At 46.9% G+C, this 26,546-nt stretch overlaps 1 protein-coding gene across 10 annotated transcripts in view; it reads right to left on the bottom strand.

Annotated features, from left to right (window-relative positions):
* The window catches only part of DLGAP2 (DLG associated protein 2), an 817,721-nt gene that overhangs the window by 767,368 nt on the left and 23,807 nt on the right, over positions 1-26,546 (bottom strand). Inside the window, exon 1 of one of the 10 annotated variants that reach the window (XM_070599103.1) lies at positions 13,286-13,455. The exons of 8 other annotated variants lie outside the window; for them this stretch is intronic. The gene's annotated coding sequence lies outside the window, so the exon portion shown is untranslated. Of the gene's footprint in view, positions 1-13,285; positions 13,456-26,546 lie in introns of those variants that run through there. One more of the 10 variants, XM_070599098.1, reaches the window with a different exon arrangement.

Below are 26,546 nucleotides of genomic sequence, written 5' to 3' on the forward strand. Positions count from 1 at the left end.
TCTCGACACTCTTTTTCTGACTTCTTTTTCATCACAGCATCTGCCACGACCTGATACTATTTCATATACATATTTGTTTATTTGCCTGGATGCTTCTGCAGAATATAAGATCCATGAGAATAGGCTGTGTTTGTTTGTATGTGTATTTGTATTTGTTGGGCTAAATTCCCAGAATTTAGTGCCTGACAAACACCGCCTCTTCATAAATCCCTATTGACTAAATTTTATTTAATCCAGAGATTTAAAATTACAAAATTTTGAAACTGGCTTACAGTATATGCTACCAAAAACACAAGGGTATAGACCCTAGGGACAGAACACTCCCACACTCATGAACATGATTCTGAACCAGAAAAGCCCCGTGTGTCCTGGTTCCACCACTGTCACCCGCAAGGCCTTGGAAACGCACATGAACAACTCGATCCTAACTGTGTTTATTTGTGAAACAGAGACAGCGATTCACTAGCACAGATGTGAAAAACACGTTAGACAGAAAAGGACAGTTTAGGCCTTAAAGCACCACAAACATCACTCTGGTTGTCTGGTGCTACAGTTGGAGATATAGCAGCTGTGGGAGCTCAGGTGCTTAATTCTAAAAGAGAACCAATTTCTTCCCTCCCTTTCTAATTCTACGGTCCACAAGCTTATGATTTCACAACAACGCCAACCAGCGTTTCCTAAATCAAAGGGAACTTGACAACGGAGGAGAAATGCAGGACGGAGAGAACAAAATCCTGCGGGGGGAGCAGACGGAGGAGAGCCGGAGGTCTTGGCGGCACAGGCGGGAGGCCCAGGCATCCACACACACGGCCATCGAGGCCCCCTGGCAACAGGCACCTGCGTCTCCAACACCGAACCGCTTTTCGTCCACGCTGAAATGCAGCTCCATGTTGACAACAGCCAGGGAGAAAGCAGCATTTTATTTAAAAAATTTGCTTAGTTTTCTTCTATAAAACATGCGTATTCCATTAAGGAACAGATACTTTCCAGTACTTACACCGTCACGACAATGGGAACACAGGGCTTTCCGCTTGTAAGGAATCTGAATTCGAGGTTTGTGTAAACCACTGCTCAAAATGATTTCGGCACTGTCTGATCAAGACTATGTAAAACGCTGGTGAGAGAAATTTAGAACCCGAGGGAGGAAGCTGAAGCAGGCCTCAGAGCACTAACACTGACTCTTCGTGCCGGCCGAGTCCTCATTGCTAATTACGCATTTGGCAGAAAGGAGCAGAGAAAAAATACACAAGAACAGGGGAGGCGCCGGGTCACTGAGAGCACCTGAGTGGCCAGGACTTGACGGGGGTTCTGTGCGACAGGAGCGGCCACGAACCCACCAACAGGCCGTGCTGTCCACTGTTCCCACCAAAGTCGCAGGAAACAGCCTGAGAGAGGTGTGCACGCTCAGCGCACCTCGCACACGGAACGTCTGTCACATGCTCGATCAACACTTTCCAAGAGAGTTTAAGAAAATGTACAGACTGGAAAACCAGCAGCAACAGACACAGATGACTTCCAAGCACGAATTAAGACCCACATTCTAGACCACGCTGGACTGCATGGCGAGAAGAGTCTGGGCGACAACAGGTCAAAGGAAGTTTAGAGGATGGTTTACGGCAGGGCATTCCGGAGTCTTCCATTCACGAAGGCGCAGGATGAATTCCAGGAGGTGAATCCAGTGTGCACGGCCCCTAGACACCTCTGACCACTGACGCCCCCGAACCAGACGGCGGAAAGGGGAAGAAGCCGTCTTCTCCACAGACTGAGCCCACAGCAGGAACACGCACCCCAGCCCTGGGTTCCGCCAGAACCCCGAATGGCAGAAGGAACCAGGCAGCTTTGTGGGAAGGAAGAGACTGTGCTGTTACTACTCACCAGCCCTGGGATGAGGACCCCACGACCGCGAGGGGAAGCCCTCAGTCCTGAAGCCCCGGAGTGGTTCCCCAGGCAGCGAGGGGCTTGCCCTCGTGGGGAGCGCCAGGTGCACGGGGGCACCCCACCTGGGCCCCTGCATGCCCAGCCCTCTCTGGGTCAGGATCAGAACCCCACGGTGGGGGACTTGGAGAGGCCATAATGAGGAGCAATGAAAGCTGCGCCTCTGGAACTCGTGCAGGAAAAGAGCACACGGAGAACTAACTATTCTGTGACCCAGAGCCTGGTGACGCTCCCTTTTCACTGAGGGGGACGATAAACAGAAAAATGAAAGGGCCGCAGCCGGGTGGAACCCCGTGCACAGGGAGGAGCGTGGTGCGGCCAGGTTTGCTGTCGAGGCACCAGCAGCCAGACACGCAGGAAGGAAGCAGGACCGTCGCCACAGCAACCTCCCAGCCAGGAGGCCCCACAGCAAACGACAGGCACGCAGCTGCTGAGACACACGGACCAGAGGGAAGGTGCTGCACAGAGAGGTCCTGGCAGACAACAAGATGCTCGCACAGGGCTCCGGGGTTGTCAGCATTTGCTTAGAAACTCTATGCAGCTCCTGACTGATGGCTGGGAAACGCCTGTTACAAAAAGGATTTATAAGCCACCTTCTGGCGGAAACGTCCCTGTCCTGAGACCTCAAGAGAGGGAAGAGGGAGAGCAGTTGAGTTCGCTCGGGGCTCCTCCAGATGTGCCGGCGCCCCCAGGGCGGGGCGAAACCCACGCAGTGAGGCCACAGGATAAAGGTTCTCACAGGCATCGTGTCTATCTGAAATACTCGTGCAAACTCTGCCTTTTACTCCACAATATCTGACTGTTTTCCTAATTAAGAACTTTCCTTTGTATGTGTTTATTTCTTATTCTGAATTTCTAATGTGACAGAATAGAAAGGACACTGTAACTACTAAACTGTGCGGCCATCACTTACATTTTCTTAAGCAATAAAACATCAATGACGGAAGTCCTCTCTGCTGCCCCGTATCCCCCCTCCCCCAAGACCACTGCCCCGTCTTTTACACTCACCCAGGGCCGTGCTGTTGTTGAACTCTTCCTTCCCTTGACCCAGAAACAAACACATCATCCACGTGTGTGAATGTACATCCATCGCATCCGACAGGACAGCCCTTACGATGTCTGTTCTTATGTTTCACTCAAGACTCTTTGCAGGACCTACGTGTGCGTCACTGACAACACGGACACAAACACTGTGAGTCCTGGGGCTCGGGTGTAAGGCTCTCTCTGGGTGAATGCAGGAGACGGATTTGTGGGGTAAGGCATTTTCAACTTTCCCAGACCTGCTAGGCTGCCCTCACAGGCGGCTGCACTAACTTACAGTTCGACATGCAACGTGAGCTCCCACTGCCCCACGTCCTCACCATGATGTGATATAACCAGCCTTTCTTAGCTTCTGTGAATGTGATCGGTGTAAAAGCACAACTAAGACTTGAATTCATGCTTCCCTGATCACTGTGTTATTGACTAGCCAGGCGCCCTCATGCGTGAATGGGGTTCCATCGCTAGAATAGGAGTGTGAAGAGCTTCGTCGACCCCCTCTCTCCTCAGTGAGACAGTCACAGTGGGTGAAAACGCTTCCTTAAAAAGGCAGCCATTTAAAGTCTGGAAATCGGCCCATGGACCGCAACAAATGAAGAAACATTTATTTGAGAAAATCCACTAAATCTCAGTAAAAGGAGCCCACAGTAAACACAGCCCACTCGCTCCCCCTCCCCCTGCTCAGCACATCGGAAGCTCCACTACAGGCGGGTGTGGCCAGGCCTCCTCTCCCCTCAGCAGCAGTGAAAGGGCACAGATTCTCACCAGGGGCCAGGCCACCAGCATTTCTCACTCCCCTAACTCTGCGTTGCAAAGACTAAATTCCTGTTGAGTGACACCGGGAGGTTGGAACGTCCTTCGCCCACCCAGCCCCCACTGATAGGGTGGAGGCTCTACTCCAGGAGCAAAAGCCACGATTACTGAGACCCCAAGTGTTCTTTCCCCAGCTCATCCACGGAACAGAAATTCTACGTAAGAGAGGGCTACAAACTGAACATGTGTGTCCTCCTAAAATTCATATGTTAAAACCCCAATCTTCAATACGATGGTATTAACTGGTGAGGTCTTTGGGAGGGAATTAAGTTTAGATGAGGCCAGGAGGATGAAACCCCGTGACGGGACTAATGCCCTTATAAAAAGAGGAAGAGACAGGAGATAGCTCGCTCGCTCGCTCACTCGCTCGCTCACTCGCTCGCTCTCTCTCTGTGCACACAGCAAGAAAAGGTCAGGTAAAAAGACACCCAGGAAGAGAGCCTCACCAGAACCTGACCATGCCAGCCTCCCGAGCTCAGACTTCCAGCCTCCAGAACCACGAGAAATGGGCACTTGTTATGAAGGCACCCAGTCTACGGCAATGTGTCCTAGCAGCATAAACCGACTGAGACGAGAGGCGAACCAAGAAGACCGGATGCCGCTGCAGCTGCCCCGCACCCTGCACGTAAGGCAGGGCTGTCACTCAGAGGGAAGCAGGGCACCCCACGCCCGGCTCTGGAGCCATGGCTCATAGATTCTTCCCAGAAGGAGAGGGAGTCCATAAGAACAGAAAACCCCAAAGCTCTCCCAGAAGGAAGTGACTATTTGAAACAGAATCTGAGAAGTTCAAGCCCAAGAGCCGCTCAAACAATGGATACTTATGTGTAGAGCAATGAAGAGGAGGATGGTAGCTCTGCGAGAGCAACATGTTTAGCAGAAAGCAGCATGGAAATACACAGCTAAGAAGGGCCCCTGGGGTCAGAACAAATCTCAAACAATGACCTCAAAAACTGACTCTGCAAAGGGGCCTGCATATAACTGATCAGACTGTGGCAGAGTGCATGCCCGTGGGCATTACAGAAAACAGGCTCCTCTAGTGTCAGCTTATTATTCTACCAACAGCTGGGTGTGATACCAAATGAGGCAGAAAGTTAAGAGAGAAAAAGGGAGAGATGGGCAAAGAAAACTCACTAAAATCACTATTCTCAAGGGGACTGTGTGCAAGGCTGTACCCTCTGAGGAGCAACCTGAAAAGCGTCACACTGCAGGGGATGTGGTCTTCACTAAAACAGTCAAGGCTTCAAAAAGTTAAACAAGCAAAGAAAAATAAAAGCAAGCCCCAGAGGGAGGATCAGTGTCAAGACAAACTATGAGTTATGCAAAGAGACAGGAAAGTGTGGCGTGTACCAGGGGAAAAAGCAGGCAACGGAAACTACCTACCAGAGGACCAAACATTAGATTTAACAAAGACACTACAGCATCCGCAATAAATATGTTCAAAGAACTAAAGGGAATCAGGCTTAGGGCATAATTGACGTCTCCTCAAACAGAGAATATCAATAAAGACAGAGAAATTGTAAAAAAAGAACTAAATGGAATTTCTTGACCTGAAAAGTACAGTAATTGACATTTTCACTTGAGCTCAACAGCAGATCTGAACTAGCAGAAGAATAAGCAAACGAGAGAGGCCAATAGAGGTTATGCAATATGATGAGCAGATGGAAAAAGAGAATGAAGTAAAGTGAAAAGAAATGTGGGACATCACTAAGTTAATCATCATGTGTGTAGTGGGAGCACCAGAGAGAAAAGAGAGAGAGGAAGCAGCAGAAAAAATATTCAAAGAGACCATGACTGAAAACAAAACTTGATGAAAAACATTAATATACACCTCCATGAATCTTAACAAACTCCCAGTAGGATAAATGCAGAAATCCACATCCAGACACATCATAATGTGAAGAGCCAAACACCAAGAGAAAATCTCAAAAACAGCAAGAGAAAAATGACTTGTCACATACAAGGGAACTCCAAGATCAGTAGCTGAAACCTCATCAGAAACAATGAGTCCAGAAGGCAGTGGGACCACATATTCAAAGAGCTGAGAGAAAACACTGTCAATGAAGAATCTTATATTCCACAAAACTGCTTTTCAAAAATAAAGATAAAATTTAAAAATTCCTAAATAAATAAAAACAGAGAATTTATTGCTAACAGAACAGCCTTAGAAGAAATACTAAAGTAAATTCTTCCAGCTGAAAGCAAGTGACCCAAGCCAGTAATTCAAATCCATGCAAAAAAGAAAGAGAGAGAGAGAAAGAGGGAGTGAGGGAGGGAGGAAGGAAGGAAGAGAGAGAAAGAAAGAAAGAAAATAATAATAATACCAGTTTGGTAAGCAAAATAGCAGCCCCCCAGTATCCCCACACCCTAACATCCAGAAACTGTGACTATGTTAGCTTATGAGGCACAGGAGCATTCAGGTTTCAGATGGCATCAAGGCTGCTAATCAGCTCACCTGGAGATGGAGAGCCCACCCTGGATTATCTGAATGAGTCCAGTGTAATCACAAGGGCCCTTAAAGCGGCCAGGGAGGCAGAGACAGAGAACCTGCGAGATGGCAGTGTGAGGGCACTGGCTGAAGCCTGCTGACTCTGAAGACGAAGACGGGCTGTGAGCCCCGAGGCCTCTGGAAGCTGAAATGAAAGGGGAATGGACTCGACTCTTGCAGCTCCAGAAGGAACAGAGCCCCGCAGTCGCCTCGATTTTAGCCCAGTGAGACCCATTTCAGACTTCTGACCTCAAGAAATGTAAGATAATAAACTCATGTTCCCTTAAGCCACTAAATTTGTGGTAATTTGCCAAAGCAGCAATAGACAACTAAAACAAGTGGTAAAGATAACTATGTAACTATAAAATACAGTATAAATACCCATTTCTTCCTGTTTCTTCCCTCAACCAATTTAAAAAGCAATTGCATAAATAAATACATATAATTATACATGTATATATTTACATCAAGTTATATATATACAATTTATCTGCTTTTTCTTTTCTTGTCTGTGCTTTTGGTGCCGTATGTAAGAAATCACTGGGTAATCCAAAGTCATAAAGATTTATGTCTAAATTTTATTTTCAAGAGTTTTATAATTTCAGCTCTTGTACTTAGGTCTTTGATTTATTTTGAGTTAGTTTTTGTACATGTGTGGGGGAGGAGGTCCAATTTTATTCTTTTGCATGTGCTGCGTATCCAGTGGTCCCAGCTATGAGTGTTGAAAGACTATTCTTTCTTCACTTATTGTCTTTGCTCCCTTCTCAAAAATCAGTTGGCCATATGGCATGAAGATAAATGAACAGACCAATGGAACATAACAGAGGGCCCAAAAAGGAACCCCTGCATATACGGTCAAATGATCTTCAACAAGGGTGTCAAGACTACACAATTGGAAAAGGGTAGTTTCTTCAACAAACAATGCTGGGAAAATTGGAAATCCTCAGGCATAAGAATGAAGTTAGACTCTTACCTTACACCAACTACAAAAATTAACTCAAAATGCATTAAAGACCTAAACATCAGACCTGAAACTATAAAATTCCTGCAATAAAAGATAGGTGAAATGCTTCATGACGTTGGCTTCGGCAATGGTTTCTTGGATATGACACCAAAAGCACAGACAACAAAACAAAAAGAGACAAATGAGACTACACGAAACTTGGAAGCAACCAAGACGTCCTTCAGTAGGTGAATGGATAAATAAACTGTGGTCCATGCAGACAATGGAATATTATTCAGTACTAAAAAGAAATGAGCTATCAAGTCATGAAGAGACATTGAGGAACCTTAAGTGCATACGACTCAGTGAAGGAAGCCACTCTGAAAAGGCCACATGCTGTGTGATTCCAACTATGTGGCATTCTGGAAAAGCCAAAACTACGGAGAGGTTGGGGAGAGGGAGGGATGAACGGGGGGGCACAGAGGGCTTTAGGGCGGAGTAACTATGTGACACTGCATGAGGGACACAAGCCACTATACACTCGCTAAAACACACAGAACGTGCACCCACTGAGAGTGAACCCTAATGTAAACCATGGACTTTGGGTGACAATGATGTGCCAACACAGGTTCACTAACTGTAGCAAACGCACCATCTGGTGGGGGTGTTGACAATGGGGGAGGCCGTGGGTGTGCTGGGGCAGGGGGTATATGGGGAATCTCTGTACCTTCCCCTTAATTTTGCTGTGAATGTTAAACTGCTCTAAAAACGGTCTTAATTTTTTTAAACCCTGTTTTTATTTGGATTAAAAAACTGTTAAAGCTAATAAATGAATTCTGCAAAGTTGCAGGATACAAAATCAACACATAAAAATCAGCTGTTTCTATACTAGCAATGGGCAATCTGAAAAAGCAATTAAGAAAACAATTCCACTTATAATAGCATCAAAAAGAATAAAATAGTTAGAAACAAATTTAATCAGGGAGGTAAAAGACTAACACACTGAAACCCATGAAACATTGCTGGAAGAAATTAAAGGAGACACAAATCAATGGAAAGACATCCCATGTTCATGGATTGGAAGGCAATTATTACGATGATAATACTACTCAAAGTGATCTGTAGATCCTACATGATCCCTATCAAAGTCCCAATGTGTTGGGGCCACCCCTGTGGCCTAGTGGTTAAGTTTGGCGTGCTCCACTTCAGCAGCCCAGGTTTGACTCCCCAGGTGAGGTCCTACACCACTTGTTGGTGACCACGCTGTGGCAGCATCTCGCATACAAAATAGAGGAAGATTGGCACAGATGTTAGCTTAGGGCCAATCTTCCTCAAGGAAAAGGAGGAGAATTGGCAGATGTTAGTTCAGAGCCCAATCTTCCTCAGCAAAAAAAAGAAAAAAGAAAAAAAATTCCAATATGCTTTTTGCAGAAATAGAAAACCCCAGCCTAAAACTCATATGGAATCTCAAGGGATTCTGAATAGCCAAAATAATCTTGAAAATGAAGAACAAAGTTGGAGGACACACACTCCATGATTTCAAAACTTACTACAAAACTACAGTAATCAAAACAGTGTAGTACTGGCAAGCTGATCGACATATAGACCAATGGAATAGAATAGATAGCCCAGAAATAAACCCTCACACATATGTCAAGTGATGTTCAACGAAGTGTCAAGACCATTCGATGGGGAAAGAATAGTCTTTTAAACATACAATCCTGGGAAAACTGAATATCCACATGCAAAAATAATGGAGTTGGACCTCACTTTATACCACATTCAAAAATTAACTCAGAGTGGACCAAAGAACTAAACTTAAGAGTCGAAATATGAAATTCTTAGAAGAAAACACAGGGTCAAAACACAGAACTTTCGTGCATCAAAGTACAGTATCAAGGGCATGAAAAGACAGCCCACAGAATGGGAGGAAATATTTGCAAATCATTTATCTGATGAGGGATTAATATCAGGAATATATAAAGAACCCCTCAACTCAACAACAAAGACAGAAAAATTCAAAAAATGGTTAAGGACTTGAATAGATATTTCTCCAAAGCAGATAAACAAATGGCCATTAAGAACATGAATAGACACTCAACCTAACTAGTCATTAGAGAAATGCAAATCGAAGCACTGAGACCCCACTTCACACCCACTAGGATGGCTGCTATCTCTCCCTGGTACACACACATTATCACCACTCCCGGCTCCATATCTTAAAGAATGGAAGGCAGACACTCAAACAGCAAGTGTACACACATGTTCACAGCAGTGCTATTCACAGTAGCCAAAAGGCAGTAACAACACAAGTGGCATCAACAGATGAATGAATTTAAAAAGTGGTAGGTACATACACTGGAATATTATTCAGCCTTTAAAAGGAATGCACTTCTGACACACACTACAACATGGATGAATCTTGAAAACATCAAGCTAAGTGAGATGAGGCAGACACAAAAGAACACATATTGGACACTCCATCTACACGACTTACCTGGAACAGGCAGATTCGTGGAGACAACGTAGCATAATGGTTACATTCTGGGGGCTGGAGGAGGCGGAAATGAGGAGTCTGTTTAATGGGGACAGAGTTTCTCTTCCGAGTGAAGAAAAAGTTCTGGAGGTGGATAGCAGTGAAGGTTGCATAATGTCATGAATATATTTAATACCACCAAACCATACACTTAAAAATGGTGAAATGATAAAGGTTATATATTTTACCACAATAAAAAAAGGAATGAAGTGCTGAAACATTCTACAACATGAGTGAAGCCTGAAAACACGATGCTGAGTGGAAGAAGCCAGACACAAAGGACCACGTAATGTACGATTCCATTTATGTGAAATGCCCAGAGAAGAAGAATCCAGAGAGACAAAAAGTGGATTAGGGCCAGCCAGGGGACAGCGGCTGGAGTGGCTGCTAATGGGCACAGGGCTTCCTTGGGGTGATGAAAATATTCCAAAATTGGTTGTGGTGATGGATGCACAATTCTGTAAATATACTAACAACCACGGAATTGTACACTTTAAATGGGTGAACTGTACGGTGTGTGAATTATGTCTCAATAAAGCTGTTATTTTTTTAAGAAAAGGAAAAGACACACCAAGTTTATCCTGGGTGTTCGCAAACTCCCAGGGCACCACTATGTACAGGGCTCCTGGACCCCAGTTGAAAAGTGCAGAATTCTATCACAATTACTAACATTAAGGTATTAAGGTAAGACGTGGAAACATGTTCCTCATAAAGGTGATACTTTATATATTCCTACTCTCATCTAATATTAAAATATGATCATATTAAAAACAGTGCCTAATCAATACTTGGCGGTTATTAGTTTTTGGTTTACAAAAACCTTTCGTGTTTGCAAAGAGACTCTGGCCTTGTGGTTCCTGCCAGAACCATGCGCACGTCTCTGGTGGGACGAGCAGCTTAAACATCTGCATCTGAGGTTCCCAAACTGGAGGCCAAGATCAAGATAATGGCATATTTTAGAAACATAAATGGCATAAAAACACAAAATGGCATATCGTAAAAACAGAAAGTCACTCGGTTTGTCACACCTAAACTCTCCTTAGGAACGAGCCAGCTACATACACACCTGACTTGAAGGCACAACCTTCTGAAACCTAAAAACGCCACTTCTCTTAGAAATTCACTGCTGCACACTGAACACGTCCTCCTGCGCCCCAGCTCCATCCCACCATCCACATGGGCTGACCATCTGTGCCCCCAAATCTATGTGCTGTAACCTAACCCCCAGGGTGACGGTGTTAGGAGGGGGGCCTCTGGGAGGTGATCAGGTCCTGAGGGTGAGCCCCCAGGATGGGATTAGCACCGTTGTATAAGGACCCCACAGAACTCCCTGCCCGTCCCCCGTGTGAGGACACAGCAAGAAGACGGCACCCACAAGCCAGGAAAAGGGCCCTCACCAGACCCCGAATCTACCAGGAACCTAATCTTGGACTTCCTGCCTCCAGAACCGTGAGAAACACGTGTCTGTTGTTTGTAAGTCCCGCCATCTGTGGTGTGTTGTTACAGTAGCTGGAGCTGACTAAGGCACCTCCCAGTGCAGAACTGTCCCCATTTCCAAAGTCTGTCTCTGGTCAAGAACAGGCGGTTACAGGTCAACATTTGCTGAAAAACTAAATGAATTAATTAAATTCTTTAACTCTTTCTCTATTTCAAAATGAGAAATCTGGGGCTGGTCTGGTGGCACAGCGGTTAAGTTCGCATGTTCCACTTTGGCGGCCCAGGGTTCGCTGGTTCGGATCCCGGGTGTGGACATGGCACTGCTTGGCAAGCCATGCTGTGGCAGGCGTCCCACATATAAAGTAGAGGAAGATGGGCACGGACGTTAGCTCAGGGCCAGTCTTCCTCAGCAAAAAGAGGAGGATTGGCAGCAGATGTTAGCTCAGGGATAATCTTCCTCAAAAAGAAAAATGAGAAATCTACTATGGATGCCAATCTAACATTCTGCCTTCAACCTGGCTCCAAGACCCACACAAAACACACAACTAATTTTCTGGCTCTGCACTTCCAAAAGACCGAAGCGGAAGTCGCAGGGTCACTCCCGTCACAAGGAGAATCCTGTCTCACAGCCTCGGTGGCAGGTGAGCCTCGACCTCCAGACTGGCCCTTGCAGAAGCGGAAACTATGAAGCTCAGCTCTTTAGAGTCCCGTTCAAATAACTCTCAGAGCGCCCTATGGGGCCATTTCTTTCGCAATATCCCATGTTTCCTTAATACACCTTATGCTGCACAGGGCCCAGCGTTGCGCCTGGTTGACTTCTCGGGTCTTCAGCGGTCTGCCTTGTGAACAGTGACTTCTGAATTCCCCTGGAGAGAAGACCTTCAGCTGCAGACTTCTGTCTTGACCGGGGCCCCAGAAACAATCGCTGCCCTGGGTGTTCCTGAAACTCGTTCACATCCAAATACATTCACCAGTTCAGCGCTGATTCCTCAGGGGACCCACGGCCCCAAGTGTCTCCCACAGCAGACGGCGGGCGTGGGGCACAGACTGACGCCCGGGGCTCTGAGGCGAGCGCTCTGCCCCAGTGATGGGACCGTTCTTTCCCTGATACGGAACCGTTCTGGGTGATTCCTCCTCCCCCGTCCAGATCCAGCTCTGAAGAGGCCGTGAGACCTTCCTTGAGCTCCCTCCTTCTGGGGAGTCAGCGGCTGGTTCTCACGACCCTCAACAACCCAGACTCCCCCAGACTCCCAAAGACGTCACAAGAACCTGCCTCTGTCACGTAACAAACATGGACCCAGGGTGAGGAGCTCTCCACCCGGCCGCCCTCCCAGGCCGGGGTCCCCCTGCCCGGCTGTCCTGCTCCCTGCTAGTGGACCAAGGCCCTTCACACACTGCCCGGCATTTTATGTCCATGAAGATGAGTGTGTGGCCAGCCCTCCAGCCTCCAAAGTGACCAGATCTGACAGAGAGCATGAACTGTCACGTGAATAAATCACAGACCAAGAGAAAAAGGGAAACCCACAAGTAGACTCAAGCGCCCAACAAAATATAAACGCTTACCTTAAACCATCGAGCTGCTGAAATCTGAGAACAACCAGTTTATCAGATTAGACTGAAGGCTGCGCTGAAATTGAGTTAGGCCAACACAGGGAGGGGTGGAGGTGACCAGGAAGAGGGAGAAAATCCAGAAAGCAGGTGCATGGCCACATGTCCTGCCAGGGAATGGACCACAGAGGCTGGTGCCCAGGACACATGCTGCCTTGAAAAGGGGAAGAGGCCCCACAATCAACTCCCCCGCTGGTTCATCCAGAGCCCTACTGTCGGGGGCACACTCAGTAATGAATTTGCAGGATTGTAGGTTTGTTCTACAATCAATTCTTTTTTCTTGGTGAGGAAGATTGGCCCTGAGCTAACATCTGTGCCCATCTTCCTCTATTTTATGTGGGACTCCACCACAGCATGGCTTGAGGAGTGGTGCCAGGTCCATGCCCCAGATCTGAACATGTGAACCCTGGACCACTGACGCAGAGCACACGAACTTAACCACTAGGCCACCGGGCCAGCCCCTACAATCAATTTTTAACGTAAGACTTACTGAGAATTAGGTGGTCTTGATACATCAGCTCTGCATCCATCTTTACTGAGGATGGAACAAACACACGTGTCCTGATGGATGCCCTGTGACAACGGTGCACTGTTCTCTGTGGACGAGCCTGTCCCCAGCCTCCCAGGGACACGCCCTCGGAGCTGTTTTCCAGGAACACTGTGAAGTACCCAGAGCCGTGTCATCATCTTACCTGGTCTCCTTGGAAACCAACGACTTGTAGAACCTTCTCCTTTGAGTCATAAATTCTGCAAAACCTCTTTCCTTAACACCCCGTACAGAGGCGCAGGTGCAAGCAGAACTGACCCATACAAAGAGAACTAGAGGCGGCACGCCCAGAAAGACAGATCCATCGCAGTTAACAGGGACTCACCCGGATTGCAGCATTTCTGCTGCTGACTGGTGGTCCTCAAACTGGGTTTTATCTCAATAAATAGTGGTACCACCACTGTGTGATTGTGGACAAGAGGCAACCTGTCTCAGGGAGCCCTGGGTGCCCCTTCCACAAGCGCGGAAACAGCCGACATCAAGCAGACCAACCCGGCAGGTGCCGGCCGCATCAGGGACCCTCCACAGCGGCCGCTGTCCGCCCGACGGACTTCACAAGCCAAGCAGTGTCCAGGGCTCCAGACACAGTCTGCGGCTGTGAAAGGCCTTCTCACGGACACGAACTGGCCTTTATGGCCACTGCACTCGGCCTTTCGAATCACCTGTATCACGCTTAAGAAAACTTGACTAATCCGTCTAAACACCTATAAATTTAAAAAAATCAAGAACAAAGCCACGACCTGTTTCTAACGCTGATATGGTTGCATACGCTGTTGTTTTAAGAATAATTCTACCAACACACCAGAGTCAGAAAGACGCCGATGACGAATACAGTTGTTTTTCTACACCTGAACTCAATAACCATTTTATGTACAGAAGAACAGATTTAACACGTATGTTTTAACCACTGTTATGGGCTGAATTGTGTCCCCCAGATTCCCGTTTTGATGCCCTAACCCCAGGGTGACTGTGGTTGGAGACGGGGCCTGGGGGGAGGGGATTAAGGTTAAACGAGGTCATGGGGTGGGGCCCTGACCTAATAGGACCGCCGTCCTCCTCAGGAGAGAAAGAGACACCAGGAGCAAGAGCACAGAGGGACCACCACGCGAGGACACAGGGCGAAGACGCTGTCTGCGAGCCAGGACGAGGCCCTCGCCAGACACCACCCCGCCGACATCTGGCTCCGGCCTCCAGCCTCAGAACCATGAGAAACCGGGGCCTGTTGTTCAAGCCGCCAGAGGCCGCATCCTGTTAGGGCAGCGCGAGCAGACCAGCACGATCGGAGAAAAAGAAACGAACGCGCACGTGTTGATGTAACATCACTCTGAGGGCAAACCGTGAAACACTCTGCTTCAACAGTTATGCGAGAGGAACAAATGAGATTCAGAAAGAAAACGCTGAAATTTTAATTTGAGAAAAATGATAAGATTTATCCTCATTTTCTCAATTATTACTTTGTCATCAAATATTGTGCCCAAATCACTACAAAACAGTTGAAAATCATCAGAAAAGGAACCTGTGTCCTTTCCACCAATAAAAGGCGGATGTCCATAAAGAATTAAGAAGGATATTTTTCATATTCTGATAAAAAATGAGAAACCCCTTTGCTGAGCGCTGACCTCTTCCCTCCTCCGGTGGCACCTGGAAGGACACGTCCAGACAGCAGAGGGCACCACCGTCCCCCGTGTCCCCGTGCTGGCACTTGGACGGCTCTGTGCCCTCGCTCGCCGTGCCCTGGAGAAGCACTTTTCCTCCAAAACTGCCAGGCCGTCAGGCCCTGTTCGAGCGCAACTCGTCCCGTATGAGGACAGAGCCGTTCTGCAGATCACAAGTCTCTCCTTAGTCTGCATCCCGAGGCCACCACAAGCATCACTGAGCGGCAAACTTGAAGAAGAGCTGATGAGCAACAAGCGAACTAACAGACGCTGAAAACGAGGCGGTGAAGTCGGTGTTTCTGAAAGGCGGCTTAACCCAGAGAGAGTCACCTGACCGTGGTGAGGACACGCCACACGAGATCTGCCGTCGGAGCCCCTCCTGCTGACTGCGGCGGATGCTGCCCGGCCGCTCTCCAGAGCCCACCCCCTCGCTGACCTGAAGTCCACGCCCCGAGCAGGAGATCCCTGTGTCCTCGGCCCAGCCCCCGGCAGCCACCGCCCCACTCTCTGAGTCCGTGAACTTGACTTTCGTCGGCAGCTCTCGTCGGTCTGTCCTTCTGAGACTGGCTCAGTTCACTGAGCGTGACGCCACCCTCGATGCCACCCGTCTGCAGCCTTCCTTGCTTTATCCGGCATCCTAGGACTCCCCGGCCTGGCTCTTCATGATCAGGCCCAGCGGGGACTTCCCACACGGCTCGTGAATTGAGGGGCCCGAAGGCATCAGCCTCACCCACAGCCAAGCCGGCTCTTCCAGTAACCGGGAAATGGGCAGAGACATGGAAGTGCCCTCCACCAGCCCTCTGACGACGTTCCTGTTGGTTGGTTGATACTTCACTCCTGCCAGATGAGAGACGCACAGCAAGCAAGGTGGGGAAGGATGGACGGCGGCTGTGGTGGAGCCCGGGGGCAGGGGCTCCTCAATGGCGCCTGGAGGAGACTGAGCAGAGGGTCGGGAAGAGCCCCACGATGACTCGTAGATGGTGGCTCAGTTTACCACGTGGTTCTGCCCCGATAAGCGTCAGTAATGATGATTCAGATGTTAGAAAGTAAGTTCTTATTTGGGACAAATACATGAGGTTTTCAAAATAATCTTAATATCATATGTCTAGGAAAAGTACGTTCACACTTATAGGTATTTATGTTGTATACTATATAACAATGCTAATACAATTCAAAGCTAAGAAGCTTAAATTATGAGCAGACAAAACAGAACCCTTTGTCAGCACACACGGGAATATGTCACTTACCCTCGCAAGGTCATCACGCTCTGTCCGAGGAGCGTCTAACAGACCCAATCCCACGAGGTGGAACGTGCTTTCTCCACCCGTGTTCCCCCAACATTGCAGCCGAGACCGTCAAGGCGACTGTCCAGGCCACCTCTGGCCCCGCAAGGACAGGCCGTGGCTCACGCGGGTTTGAAAACTACATCAACAAGGCCCACAGTGAAAAACGCGTGCTGTCTCACACAGACACCAGAAAGTTAAAATAAACGAGCCTAGCAGCACGGGGCCCGTGAATAACACGGCGACACCAGCAGGGGAGAGCAGCCCGGCCAGGAGGAGGCGCCTGGTCCTGCTGCTGGCCCGCCCCACCTCGCTCGCCCGCCCGTCCCCAGAGAGGCACCTCTGGATCTCACCGCTGAGCATCCTCACACCGTCACCTCTCCCCTCCCTGCCATTCCTCAGCCCTTGGCTCCAACCACACCCCCCACCAGGCAAATTCTGGGGAAAACACAAAGGATCGACTGGATTTGTTGCTTTAGACATCTTAGTACCCAGGAGGAGGGAAGTAACACGGTGAAACAAAAGGAGCGTGGGCTCTGAAGACAGAAAAACCTGGGTTTCAGTTCCCGCTCTGCCACTCACCAGCCACACAGACTTCAGCCGAGTTACCAGGGACCCTGAGCTCCGCTGGCTGCACCCACAAAACAAACAGGTGGTTGCGTGTGTCAGCTGTGGCTTCCGTGCAGCGCTGGCACGTGGGAACCAGCGAGTATTACTGCTGCCATCACTCCTAGGACAGCTACGGCCCAGGCAGTGGAATGCGGACAGTACGTGAGGAACAGAAGCCCCTAGAAACCCCGAGCCAGGCACTGCTGAGCAGGTCAGATCGCGGGTCGGGAGGCAGGACTCGTCTTTCCCCTGCATCCTCCTGCCTGAGGGTCAGGGCAGAGTCACGTAATCACAAGCAGGGGAGGCCAGCAAGTGCCAAGGGAGAGCAAAGGGAGGCAATCTTTTTTTTTCATTAAAGATTGGCCCCGAGCTAACATCTGTTGCCAATCTTCTTTGTTTTTCTTCTTCCTCTTCTTCTCCCCAAAGCCTCCCAGTACACAATTGTATATTCTAGTTGTAGGTCCTTCTAGTTGGGCTGTGTGGGACGCTCCCTCAGCATGGCCTGATGAGCAGTGCTAGGTCCCTGCCCAGGATCCAAACCAGCGAAACCCTGGGCCACGAAGCAGAGTGTGTGAACTTAACCACTCAGCCACGGGGCCAGCCCAGGAAGATGATCTTAAGAAGACGGAGGAGAATCTTACAGAGAAGCAACAGGAAAATTAGGATGTTTCCTAACAAAGGAGAGAAACTAAAGGGGTCAGCAAACGCTGCAGAGTACAGAGGGGGGCCCCACGTCCCCGGATTAACAAGCTCAGTCATGGGCAAGGTGGGCTTGGGGCGGAGCACAGGCCAAATCAGGACCTGGGCTCAGGTTTGAAGTAAAGCGCATAGAGAGACCCAAAAAGGCAGAGTGACAGACACCTGTCCTCCTGTCTACATCGTCCTTCTGCTCTGAAGCGCCGTCATGGAGGGCCCCCAGGCAGAGGGCTCAGCACTGCCTCCACCGTGAGAAGCCCTCTGGGCGAGGCTCCTCCGTGAAGTCGACACCCAGTGTCACAGGCGCCCTTCCGTCTGCTGCCACGAGGCCGTGGGGCACAGGAACCGCTGACTCATCTCTGAGCCCGCAGGTCCCGCAGCAGAGTGGGAGTCGAGGGACCAACCAGTCGGTGAGTGAGCAACAGGCACTGTGTGCATCTCGGAGCGAGATGAGCAGGTCACCAGGCCACCCCACAGTCCGTGCGACGGGCCAGAAACAGCCCTGAGGGACCGCGCCTCCCAGAGAGTCACCCAGACGCCGTCAACACAACCGTGCCAACGCGTTCCTCGACAGTCACTGTTTTCCGGAAGAATGAAACTGTCTTAGAAGCTTCACCAACAAGAGAATTCTGTATTAATTAACATGAAGAGACAGGAAATCAAAAGAGCAAAATGAATAAACAAACTGAAGGTTACAGATAGTCATCCTGGAGGAAAAAAAATTGTAAAAAATGAAGAAGGGGCACAAAACAGAGAAAAATTCATATTTTATACCTACAGAGTTACTGCTGCCCCTACAATAATAACAATACATTAGTAACAAGGCAACACAGCTTCATCATAGGTGAAAATATTTTTTAAAAATAGTCGTGTTCCTCAGAGACCCTGGAAGTCACGTCAGGGTCCTCTGGTATGTGGAGGACCTGCAGAACCAGCATTTCCCGAGCGCCCGTGAAGTCCTGCGATGCTGCTGGCCGTGAAGGGAGACGGCGTAAGAGACGGCGGACATGTTTGAGCCCCAGGCTGAGGACTCAACACACCCCTCTCGTCGATTCTCAGAACAACCCTGGGGAGTGAGTGGAACAAGCACCCCTTTTCAGGAAGGAAACCAGTACTTAGACTGAGTGACTGACCCCAGGCTATTAATAGTGGCTGGGTCAGAATCTGAACTCAGATTTATGTGGCTTCACACCCACTTTCATCACTGCTTGGCCGAAGAGCTGTACCACACAAACGCACACACGTGTGCCCCAGACCAAGAAAGAGCTACAAACGAAACTCGAAACCAGCTCCCGCGGATCCCACCCACAGCTCTGAACAGCCGGATGGGGTTAATCGGATGGGGTTAATCGGGGCAGTGGCCTCAGAAATGGTTACAGGAGCAGAGAGACGTCAGAGAAGGGAGGAGGGGATCTCCACGTGGGGAAGCATCTAGAAACAGAAACACGTGGATCCTCGGAGGGCACGGATCCTTCACAAGATCAGCTTCACCTTGAAATGTAAGAGGAAAAGTCTATGTGACGAGAGCTGCACATTCTGTTCCTGAAGACACTTTCTACTTTATATTCTGTGCTCCTGGACGAAGAGGGGAATTTACTGTCCCCGTTGGCCAGGCTGCACATTACACATCATTTTAACTAACAGGTTTGGATTATTTTCATATCTCCAGGCAAGAAGGACTAGAAAGCCTTTTGTAATAATACACACTTAACATATGTGACGGCACCTAACGTGTTTTATGTACAGAATTACTTAGAGGTGATTACAAAGTATGCACACATTATTTTTTTTTAATTATGAGAGAGGCTGAAGGCCCCTGAAATGGGATACGTGCGAGCAGAGTGCAAAAAGCACCACGAAAATTTATTTTAGGATTTCCAATATATCAACAATTCTGCATTTTAATCCTTTAAAATCTAAGACAGAGAAGAAAACATGGAGTGTTCCAATCACATCACCTCTTAAAAATTGACACCTGTCATCAAAAAATAGTATCTACGGGGGCCAGCCCCGTGGCAGAGGGGTTAAGGTCGCACACTCCACTTCAGTGGCCCAGTGTTTCGCTGGTTCAGATCCCGGGTGTAGACATGGCACCACTCATCAGGCCATGCTGAGGCGGGGTCCCACATGCCGCAACCAGAGGCACTCACAACTAGAATACACAACTGTGTACTGGGGGGCTTTGGGGAGAAGAATTTAAAAAAAAAAGAAGATCTGCAATAGTTGTTAGCTCGGGTGCCAATCTTTAAAAAAAAAATAGGATCTACAGTTATTATAAGTGACAGGGGCAAAGTCCACCTTCAAAAGAGAGAAACCCTTATTACTTTGGCTCTTCCAGCATCAGTGAAAAAAAAAAACTGTATTATTCAGGAAATCATACACTCAACATCTTCCTATATACTTCCTATTGTGGTAAAATATACATAACATAAAACTTACCATTTCAACCTTTTTTAAGTGCACAATTCAGCAGCACGAAGCACATTCACAATGTTGCACAACCACCACCACTACTTACACACTTATTAAAATATTAATAGCAAAGAGGCTTAGCACACACACAAAGAAATAGAACAAATCAGACACAGTCCTAACACCTCAGTTTCCAATCAGGAAACAAGAAGAGCTGAACTGAGTACAAGGTCATGGGGACAGATCCCAACATGGATTCAGAAACCGGGATGCAGACCCCGCCTGCCCACGGCTGTGTGAAGGTGGACGTGACCCAGCTGCTCCAGGCCTCGTCCTTCTTCCATTGATGGGGAGAAGGCCCCCCTTGCACTGGCTGGCACGGGACACGTTCTGAGGACATATTAGTTCAATACAAGCCTAGCGACTCAGAGTAGCTCTAATGAGAATTACGAGACAGGTATGACGGAGCTTCCTCAAGAGCTCACTCCCTTCATATCACACCTCAGTGACGGCCCAGGCAGCGGCCGGCCCCGCCCTCTCCCCCTCCGCTGCGGCCAGCACTTGGCGTTTCTGTGATTTACATGTCGTGTCTCTGCTCGTCCGAAGGCTCTGTGGCCGTGATGGACACGTCCAAGGACCCGGCCATGGCTCCTTTGCTCATCTGGCTTCTCCTTTCCCCACATCATCCCAGGTTTCACACTTCTCCTCATCTGCCAGGACACTGCATACCGCCATATCTCGACCACTGTATTCAGGGGCCTTATAACATTTTTTAATCCCATAAAGTCATAAACTGTACATATTTAATGAGTAACAACATATTCAGAATTCATTAGGCACCAGTGAAACAGAAATGTATTACCTGGCGCTTCCCTACCTGTGGGCAAAGATGCGTTAGGAGACCACAGAGTAACCGCAGGAGTTTCACATCCGGTGCGGATGGAGACGCTAGACTAAATTAAGATCTGATTATATATATGTATATATATATAGCTTCCTTTTTCCAGCTTTATTGAGATATAATTGACATGTGACATGTAAGTTTAAGGTGTACAATGTGATGATTTGATACATGAATATATTGTGAAACCTTTACCACAATAAGGTTGGTAAACACATCCTTCATGTCACACAGTTACCGTTTGTGGGGAGTAGGAGGTGTGTGGTGAGAACACTTAAGATCTTCTCTGTAGGAAATTTCCAGGATACAAACCAGCATTACTAACTACAGTCACCAAGCTGTACGTTAGATCCTCAGAACTTACTCACCTTATAACTGGAAGCTTGTGCCCTCTGAGCAACATCTCCCCGTTTGCCGCCCCCCCAGCCCCTAGCAACCACCATTCCACTCTCTCTTTCTATGAGTTAGATGTTTCCAGATGCCACATACAAGTGAGATCACACAGTATTTGTCTTTCTCTGTCTGAGCATAATGCCCACAAGGTCCATCCATGTTGTCACAAATGACAGGATTTCCTTCTTTCTCACGGTTGAACAACACTCCATTGCCTATATACACCACCTCTTCTTTATCCATTCATCCATAGAGGGACACTTGGGTTTTCCCCAAATCTTGGCTACTGTGAATAACACTGCAGCGGACACGGGAGGGCAGATTCCTCTTCAAGATGGTGATTTCACTTCCTTTGGATATACACCTTAGATCTTCTTTTTTTATTTTCTCAAAAAATGTATACTGATGCCAATATGCACCTACCCGTTCTCTGTGTCTATGTGTTTTTTTGTTGTTGTTGTTTATCTTCATATGAGTGAATCATACAGTATTTGACTTTCTCTATCTGACTTATTTCACTTAACATAAAACCCTCAAAGTCCATCCATGTTGTCACAGATGTCAAGGTTTCATCTTTTTTATGGCTGAGTAGTATTCCATTGTGTACATATACCACATCTTCTTTATCCATTCATCTGTTTATGGGCACTTAGGCTGTTAAGGCTGTTTCCAAGTCTTGGTTATTGTGAATAATGCTGCAATGAACATAGAGGTGCATTTATCTTTTCAAATTAGTGTTTTTTCTGTTCTTTGGATAAATACCCAGAAGTGGAATAGCTGGATAATATGGTAGTTCTATTCTTAATTTTTTCAGGAATCTCCATAGTGTTTTCCATGGTGGCTGCACCAATTTACATTCCCATTAACAGTGTATGAGGGTTCCCTTTGCTCCACATCCTCTCCAACATTTGTTATTTCTCCTCTTTTTAATAATAGCCATTCTGACAGGTGTGAGGTGATATCTCATTGTGGTTTTGATTTGCATTTCCCTAATAATTAGCAATGCTGAACATCTTTTCATGTGCCTTCAGATGCTTTCTCTGCATTGAAATGATCACGTGGGATTGCTCCTTCATTCTATTAATGTGGTCTATTACACTGATTGATTTTCACATGTTGAACAGTGGTTCCTTTCATTCCCAGGATAAATCGCATTTGGTCATGGTGCGTAATTCTTTTACAATGCCATTGAATTTGGGTTTGCCAGTATTCTGCTGAGGATATTTGCATGTATTTGCAGTATTATCTTATAATCCTTTTTATCTCTATTAAGTCAGTAAAAATGCCCCTGCTTTCATTTCTGATTTTAGTAATTTGAGTCTTCTCTCTTTTTCCCTTAGTCAACCTAGCTAAAGACTGTCAGTTTTACTGATCTGTTCAAAGAACCAACTTTTGATTTTGTTGATTTTCTCTACTGATTTTCTCTACTCTATGTGTGTACCTCCACTCTGACTTTTATTATTTCCTTCCTTCTGCTAAGCCCAGGTTTAGTTTGTTGTTCTCTTTCTAGTTCCACAAGACGTACAGTTAGGTTATTGATGTGAGATCTTTCTTGTTTTTAACGTAGGCATTTGAAGCTATAAATTTTCCTCTGAGTGCTGCCTTTGCTGCATCCCATGAGTTCTGGTATGTTGTGCTTTTTTTTTCATTTGCCACCAGGGATTTTCTTATTTCCTTTGTGATTTTTTTCTTTGGTTCATTGGTTATTTAGGAGTGTGTTGCTTAATTTCCACATATTTGTGATCTTTGTCTTCCTTCCATTATTAATCTCTAGTTTCATTACATTGTGGTCAAAAAACATACCTTGTGTTATTTCTACCTTTTGAAATTTATCGAGGCTTGTTTCATGGGCCTGCATATGGTCTATGCTGGAGAACGTCATACGTGAACTTCAAGAATGTGCAGTTGCTGCTGAGTGGAGTGTCAGTACAGGCCTCTTAGCTCCACGGCATCGTCTGTTTTCAGCGCGGCTCAAGTCCTCCAGCTCCTTATTGTTGCTCTGTCTGGTTGTTGCATCTATTACTGAAAAAGGGTTATCAATGTCTCCAACTGTTACTACAGAACTGCTTATTTCTCCCTTCAATGCTATCAGTTTTTGCTTCACATGTTTTGGAGCACTGTTGTTAGGTACCTATACGTCTATAATTGTTATATCTTCTTGATGGATTGAACCTCTTATCAATATATAATGTCCTTCTTTGTTTCTAGAACCCCTGAGTTTTAATTGGACTCCTGGCACTCTAGAAGAGGGGTCGGCAAACTCTGACCAGGAGGTCAATTGCCACTGCCTGTTTTTACATGACCCACAAGCTAAAATCTGTGTTTACATTGTCAAATGGTTGAAAAAAATCAAAATAACATTTTATGATGTGAAAATTATATGGAACTCAAATTTCAGTGTCCATAAAGCTTTCTTGGAATATGGCAATGCTTACCCATTTCTCTGTTGTCAGACTGCTTTCACATGATGACGACAGAGACAAGCAGTGCATAAGAGGCCATGTGGCCTGACAAGCCTCAGATATTTATGATCTGACCTTTTACAGAAAAAGTTTGTGTACTCCTGCTCTAGGATAAGCACTACCTCCCCCAGCTTACCCTGAGGATAGGAGTTATCATTTGACTAACTTTTGGATGGTGAGATGTTAGCAGAAACGCTGTGTGTGATTCCCTAAGAAATGGGCTTAACCACAGGGAGTGTGCCATCCTCCTTCCTGCTTACTCTGGCTGGAAAGCAGATAAGATGGCTGGAGCGCCAGCATTCGTCCTCACCCAGGAGACGGAACACACAAGTTCAGGCTGGCAGAACGACGAAACAGAAGCCCGTGCCCCTGACGCTGAAGGAACTTTCACAGAGTCCTGGAGCTCCTCAGTTTGGCCCTAGTTTATATTATGGAAAAAATAATTTCTTTTTAAGTCATTGTTATTTCAGGATCTTTCTTCACGTTGTGTTAGAACCTAATCTAGACTGATATTCACCTCCCCCTAAGAGCTGCTGTATTTAAATGTCAATGTCACTGTAATTAAGTCAAATGCAACGCATTTGGCAAATCATTATTTTGCTCCTCTCCCCACAAATCAACAGAAACTGCCTCTACCAACCATGGGACCCACACTGTCAGAATCACTTGGTGAAGAGTTTCTTCCATTTTGCTAATCATTCTGTAAGGCTCAAGGATAGTCTCAACAAACTACACACACACAAAGGGAAAACGGGTCTTTAGGGAGCACAGAGCTTCACCTTCACTGAGCCTCAAGTCACCCTAGGCCCACAAGGGCCCTTGAAAATCTTCTTGTTCATGGTACCATTTGTTTTTGCAACTGAATTAATTTCAAATAAACTGTACACAAAAACTCCAATATAAAATACAGACAAAAACAGAGAAACTCACATTGAAATCTAGGTGGGGTGAGGGGAGCCCCCCCCCACAGCTGCCCCTAATTCTCACCTCCCTCTGGAGTACTCGAACGTCACTAAACACTTTCTAAACGCCAAGTCGAACTTCCCAATCAAACTCGCTCACTACCACCACTCACTGTCAAACCGTGTAAGTGAGAGCCACAAGCTTTATTGACTCTGTTGTGGTTACTGAGAAAATTTTTTCCTTCCTGAATCTCCACTTTGCTCTGAATAGGTTAAATTACAAAATATCTGGAGCTGTGGGTGGATTCTAATACAAACTTTTTAAAAGTTCTGTGATTAGTATTTGCGATAGAGGAACAGCCTTTTGTCCGGGTCGTGCTGGGATCTACGAAGGAATCCGTGCGGCTAAGGCCTGCGCTCAGCTGCTCCAGGGACAGCACACATCATCCACCTGCTGTAACCACAAGCACATAAGCAGGGCCCAATTTCACGGTGCGTGTGGTACAGGTTACCGTTGTGTAGAAGCAGAAAACTAACTGACCAAGAACACATGGGTGAGTTTTATTACCTAACGATGAACAGAACCACTTGAACTCGGGGAACAACGCCAGGCCACACGGCACCGAGGATGTCGAAGGACACCAAACAGCCATATCCCAGTTGTTATTCTGTCAGAAGACACGGTAATGGGCTTTGGAAGAAATTGATAAGTTCTTTTTTAAACACCAACATGATAAAAGTATATAATAAGTGTTTATGTAAGTTTTGATCTAATTTTTTTCTCTTGGATAGAGTAATTCATAGGAAGCAAGGCAGTTACGGAGCAAGTGTTTAAAAAGCATTGTGATAGAAGTAATTCCCTAAATAGGAACTAAAAGATGTTGCACAAACACCTCCTCATCTTTCTGCAGAGAGAAGCCTGTCGACGCTGCCATCTGAATCCACACCTGACTGCTCGTCAAAGTGGAGAAACCAGTGGCAACCACTTGCACAGCACAATGGGCCCCAGCACTGCATTTAGACAGATGTCACACTTTCTGCAGGAAGGAATCATGACTCAGAATCTCACCAATATATTTAAACCATAAAAACTAAATTTGGTTATAGATTAGGAAACTGTAACACATAAATATCCTATGGGAATGAACTAGGCTCTTAAGAGTGAAGCTTTCCAACTAAAAGCATGGCCAAATACGGTCAAATTCCCAGCTTCCAAAAACCACTTCATTTACCTTGCGATGCTGTCATTTTTTGTGAAATTTCCAATTTTGTTTTAAATAAGGAAATTATCAACTAAGGTTCAAGACTGTAATTAGAAAGATTTTTATTTCAGTTTCCCTGATTCTTCTTATTCTTTTTGGGGGTGTGTGTGAGGAAGATTGGCCCTGAGCTAACATTTGTTGTCAATCTTCCTCTTTTTGCTCAAGGAAGACTGTCACTGAGCTAACATCTATGCCCATCTTCCTCTACTAATATGGGACACCACCGCAGCATGGCTTGATGAGCGGTGTGCAGGTCCATGCCCAGGATCCAAACCGTGAACCCTGGGCTGCCCAAGCGGAGCACACGGACTTAACTGCTGCACCACCAGGCCAGTCTCTTCTTACTCCTTTTAAATTCAGCTAATGTGTATTGAGTTCCTCATGTCTTCCACAAGCACAAGGCATCCTGCTCAGGAAGGATTCCTCCACATGTGAGCACATGTGACACTCTCAGAGAAGAATGTATCGAGTACTCGGCTGGGTAGGCACCTTTTCTCAGCCAGCATCACATCCTTGCACTGCTACTGACCAGTCACCATCTGTTCATCTACCTAAATCGTCTTTGACATTCACCGTGAATTTCCATAATTATAAATTGTCACTCCCTGTCTCCTATTCTTCCTAGATCC

This window comes from Equus przewalskii, chromosome 28 (assembly GCF_037783145.1).
Source record: "Equus przewalskii isolate Varuska chromosome 28, EquPr2, whole genome shotgun sequence".
Classification (NCBI taxonomy): Eukaryota; Metazoa; Chordata; class Mammalia; order Perissodactyla; family Equidae; genus Equus; species Equus przewalskii.